The sequence below is a fragment of the Myotis nattereri genome (assembly GCF_964212035.1).
Source record: "Myotis nattereri genome assembly, chromosome: 18".
In the NCBI taxonomy this organism is placed as follows: domain Eukaryota; kingdom Metazoa; phylum Chordata; class Mammalia; order Chiroptera; family Vespertilionidae; genus Myotis; species Myotis nattereri.
The window spans coordinates 30,688,861-30,694,671 of record NC_138093.1 but is presented as its reverse complement, the minus strand read 5'-3'; positions in this window follow the sequence as shown (position 1 = coordinate 30,694,671).

The following is a 5,811-nucleotide window of genomic DNA, read 5'->3' as shown; positions in this document are numbered from 1 at the left end:
CAAGCTCTTTAAAATGATGTGCAAAGACCCAGGCTACCTCCCCAGCCACATCTCGGGCCACGTGCCCTGCTTTCGGTTCCTGAGGACAGAATGGCTGGTACTCTGCTGTTCCCACCATGCCTTCACCCAGCCACCTCTTCTACCGAGACAGCTCTCCACTCTCCCTATTATCCGCTGAATCCTGCTCACCCTTTAAGATTCAACTCCACCATTACCTCCCCCAGGAAGTTTCTTGCCTTCACCAGCTGGGATGGGTGCTTTCCCATGGCATCCAGGCCTCTGTCACTTCCTATTTGTCTATCACTTGAGTTCACTACACTCTAAATTTACTGAGCACAGATTTGGTCATGTATAAAGTGCTTGATTAATGTTTGAGGAATAAAGGATTCATAGACCCTAATACTAGGAAAGGCTTTGCAGCGGTTCTCAACCTGTGGGTCACAACCCCTTTGGGGTTGAATGACCCTTTCACAGGGGTCGCCTAAGACCATCCTGCATATCAGATATTTACATTACGATTCATAACAGTAGCAACATTACAGTTATGAAGTAGCAACGAAAATAATTTTATGGTTGGGTCACAACATGAGGAACTGTATGTTAAGAGCCAGACGATTGAGAACCACTGCTTTAGAGAAAACAGACCCACAGTGACAAAACAACTTTGCATTTCAAGGGAGAGGTGTAGATGGATCTAAAAGTCATTTCACTAGATTCCAGCCTTTTGAGCTTTTAGCCAGGCTACCCTGTTTTTGCCTCTCTGCTAACATCCAGCAGCACTAAGCCCTCAGGCTGTTCCAGCAATGCCCTAAACCAAGCGTGGGCAAACTACCGCCCGCAGGCCGGATCTGGCCCGTTTGAAATAAATAAAACTAAAAAAAAAAAAAAAAAGGGACCGTACCCTTTTATGTAATGATGTTTACTTTGAATTTATATTAGTTCACACAAACACTCCATCCATGCTTTTGTTCCGGCCCTCCGGTCCAGTTTAAGAACCCATTGTGGCCCTCGAGTCAAAAAGTTTGCCCACCCCTGTCCTAAACCCTAGCTCTATTCCTTCCTGCCCACTTCCTGCAAAACCTTCTCATCAGAACTAAACTGCTTCTCCCGGCCGGCGTGGCTCAGTAGTTGAGCATCTACCTATGAACCAGGAGGTCACAGTTTGTATCCCAGTCAGGGTACATGCAAGGGTTGCGGGCTCAACCCCAAGTGGGGGGCATGCAGGAGACAGCTGATCAATGAATGTCTATCATCACTGATGTTTCTATCTCTCTCTGCCTCTCCCTTCCTCTATGAAATCAATAAAAAAAAAAAAATTTTTTAAAAAGAACTAAACTGCTTCTTCACAGAACTGCTCCAGCATATCCACTTCTGGGATTTTATCCTAAATATATTTAAAGAAAAATGTAATTTTTTAAATTTAAAAATGATTTTAGTGGCATCATATCACAATTTTCATAAAAATTTTAAAAAGGAAGTAAAGGAAAACCTGAATGCTTTCTGACCCATTTCTCCATCAACCTACTTTCACTGTTCGGCTGCAAAGCCCTTAAAGTGCTCTTTGCTGGCAGCCATGGAATATGCCAGCGCTTTGTTGAGATCAGTTTGGGGTCCATTTTACTGCATCGATTTAAATAGTCTCTGTTATGGATAACGGGTTTGCTGAGTATAAAGGAGATTGAACGGTTAGGGCAGGAATATGTAAAATGTATAGAAAAGGCTCGGGAGGATGTTTTCAGTTTGGACTGGGAGGCCGCCTGGGAAAGTATTGGGATGGCTGAGCCAAGGCTGTGGGGAAAGTGACAGTTCAACCAGGGAGCCAAATCGCCGGTTGCAGAAAGAGGATGACACCGTTAACTAACCCAGTTTTCCCAGAGAGCAAACACCTCTGGAATTAGAGTGCTAATGTGAGTACAGTTACTGCTTTTGAGGCCTCCGCATTCTTGGAGTAAGACAAAGGTAATGAGTGGTTCTGCCTGCTGAGGCTATGGTGAGAAAACATTATATAAATGAAGTAAAGTAAGTGGAAGCACATATTAATGAATAGAATCTTAATTTTTTTTTCATATATTTTATTGATTTTTTTACAGAGAGGAAGGGAGAGGGATAGAGAGTTAGAAACATTGATTAGCGAGAAACATCGATCAGCTGCCTCCTGCACACCCCCTGCTGGGGATGTGCCCGCAGCCAAGGTGCATGCCCTTGACCGGAATCGAACCTGGGACCCCTCAGTCCACAGGCCGACGCTCTATCCACTGAGCCAAACCGGTCAGGGCACTCTTTTCTTTTTTAAAAAATGATATCTTTATTGTTGAAAGTATTACATATGTCCCCTTTTTTCCCCATTGATCCCTTCTAGCCCCACAATCCCCCTGCCCCAGGCCTTCATCACCCTATTGTCTGTGTCCATGAATTATGCGTATATGCATACAAGTTCTTTGGTTGATATCTTCCCACCTTTCTACCCTCCCTCGCCTTCCCTCTAAGATTTTGCAATCTATTCCATGCTAGAAGCTTCATATTTTAAATTTTGTGTTAAATGATGGCTTTGGGTAGCTCAGTAATTTACAAAAACATATTGCTTTTAAATCAATAATGGTTTTCATGACAACCTAGGAGTCCTCAGAGTGCTGTTATTGAATAAGTCACACACACATTGAGAAGAGGAGGGGTTGCTCTCAGTCCTGAAAAGCAGTCATCTTTAAAGTTTAGAAAGAAGTGTTGCATGCCTAGGGGACGAATCATTATATTTGACTCAAAGCTAAGCCTTATTTATATTCTGGCAGGCCCAAGGGGACCAATCTGACATGAAGCCTAGAGGAGAGGAACAAAGTTGCTCTGCAGTGGTTCTCAACCTTCTGGCCCTTTAAATACAGTTCCTCGTGTTGTGACCCAACCATAAAATTATTTTCGTTGCTACTTCATAACTGTAATGTTGCTACTGTTATGAATCGTCATGTAAATATCTGATATGCAGGATGGTCTTAGGCAACCCCTGTGAAAGGGTCATTCAACCCCAAAGGGGTCGTGACCCACAGGTTGAGAACCACTGCTAAAGATTAACGTGTGGTTTTTTGCTTTGGTCCAAACAGAGATGGGTGCCTGGGGGGCCCTTTTTCTGGCCTACCTTCCTCTTTCCTTTCCTGTCTGTTCCGTAACATACACACACACACACACACACACACACACACACACACACGAGTCTCTGTCCCCACCCCAGGCCTGAGGTTCCTATCAGAGGCTTCAAGGTCAAAGCTAGCGAGACCATCTTTCTCAGGAGCCTAGGATGAAAACTAATTTGTCTTTCTCAATGACAAGACCCATAAGAATGATCTATAGGGGGTTGGCCTTAGGCTTACGTCTTCCAGATTCTTAGCATCTATACAATAGACAAATCTCTGGCTAATATTGATCATCTCTTAGAGCATAGCTTTGAAGATTTATTACACTAAAAGGTCCTCTCTCTACTCTAATGACACAAAGCAACCAAAGAGAGAAGAGGACTGAGAACTCAGTCCTGCCACGAGTGTGAAGTCGCAACCTTGCAAATGTAGAAGTTAAGGAAATATTTATCTTCTCCTGACGGGTTACAGCAGTTCACAACATGGGGCACACACCCCACGGGGGGGGGGGGGCAATTTGAGTTTTAAGGGGGGCAATTTGAGGATTAGTTATTAACAGTAAATTTTTTGCATTTCTTAGGGTTCTAGGGGCCTCATATACAGTATATAAATGTATATTGTGACATGTTTATGCATTTCAGTTCTCTATTATATGTTTTGAAACTTTATTTGCTACTTTTTCATATCACTCCATATTATTACTATTTTTTAACGATTTCTTCCTCAGTACTTCACCTGTCCTTTCGTTCTTTTACTTTTCTCCTTCATGGATGCCATGCTCTTTGGAAGCTTGTTTAGACCAAGTTACTGGCCTTTTAGGATCCTCCACGTGAAGAGGAGCTCACTTTTTGAATAACAAGAATTATATGCCACAGGGGGGGATATCAGGATTTTAGAGATGCTTAGGTGGGGCATGGCCAAAAAAAAAGGGGGAGAGGGGGGTTAGGAGCCACTGGTTTAGACTGCAGCACCTCTGAGAACATTTGTGCTCAAGATATTTGCGTGGGCGTCTGACTAAATAGTTACCACCTAGACACTTGGAGGACTAACAAAGACAGTTTTCAAGTCACTCAGTGGGGAGACCTGGAACAGGAACAGGTGTAAGTTTGCCCACCCTGAGCCACTCGGCCAGACTTGGAGCTCCAGGCTCCCCTCACCACACATCAATGAGGAGAGCGAATCATTGACGGGCTGCCTTCTGCATGTCCCCTACCGGGGATCAAGCCCAACACCCCGGGCATGTGATTCCTGTCTGGGAATCAACCGTGACCTCCTGGTTCATAGGTTGACACTCCAACAACTGAGTCACACCAGCCGGACACACACACTTCTTTCTAATTTTGAATGGAAACCAAATAGTTTGTCTACAGGAACTCCTATTACAATCTGCTGTCCCTTCTGATGCTCTTGTGCCCTAAACTCCCCAAGCCCTCTCACTATTTATTCTGTGCCAATAAAATTCTCTTATTCTCGCTGAAACCAGTTTGGCTCAGTGGATAGAGCGTTGGCCTGCAGACTGAGAGGTCCCGGGTTCGATTCCAGTCAAGGGCATGTACCTGGGTTGCGGGCACATCCCCAGTAGGAGATGTGCAGGAGGCGGCTGATTGGTGTTTCTCTCTCATCGATGTTTCTAACTCTCTATCTCTCTCCCTTCCTCTCTGTAAAAAATCAATAAAATATATATTTTTTTAAAAATCTCTTATTCTCCATCTTGAATTCCCCAACCCCAACCCCCCCGCCCCCCTCCTCTGCTCATTCCCATCTCCATATGTCAAACTCCAAACACAGGACCTGGGGCTATTGTCTCTCATCCTGAGGGACTGCCATCTGCCTTTGGTTTTAATGCTTGAGAATCATCCTCTGCACTTTTCCCTGCCAAGTCCTTGTCCTTTTTCTCTTCAGCGAATGGGGAAGTAATAGCAATGAAGATTGTGACATACTCCCCATATGTTAATAAGTGTTATTACAGCTGTTTAAATGTCTCATTATGCACCTCATATGTGTCAAGCCTAGGCACCATGGAAATCACCCAACCATGTACTGAGTGTACCGTTCAAAGTGAATTGCACAAGGTTACAAAGCTACTCGGTTAACTTGTCCCAGTCCGGTTCCCTTCCCACTATCTTATCCTGAAGTTCTTGGGAATGTCCTGGCTATATCATCTGTAATAGTCTCTTAGCAATGCACACAGATCAGTTTCTTTTAGTTCCCCCCTGCAAAAAAAAATTTCCTAGTCTATTGACTGGGAAATATTTTTAGAAGATTCTACTATTGCTCCCTTCACTACCTAGCCACACACCCTTTCACACACACACACACACACACACACACACACACACACACACACTGTTGCTTCAGCTGGCCTCATTTCAGAAATATGAAAAAAACACCAATACTTCAGAAGAGCAGAAACTCTTTACAACGTCAGGACTGGGAAAAGGTAATTAAAGGAAAGAGAAAATTGAAAACCTATAATGGGAGCATCTCATCAAAGCTGCAAGATGTGAATCTGACCCAGAGACCCATCCTTGTCTACTCTAGGAAAGGGATCTTAACTTGAAACTGTCCAAGAGCGCAGACCAATCCAGTAGCAAGAGAAAGGGTGGCTGGGGTGCCCACTGATGGGAGGAGCTCCTAGGCCCAGCCCTGTGGAGGCCTCCGGGGCTCAGGGGCCCACTCAGATTGTGCC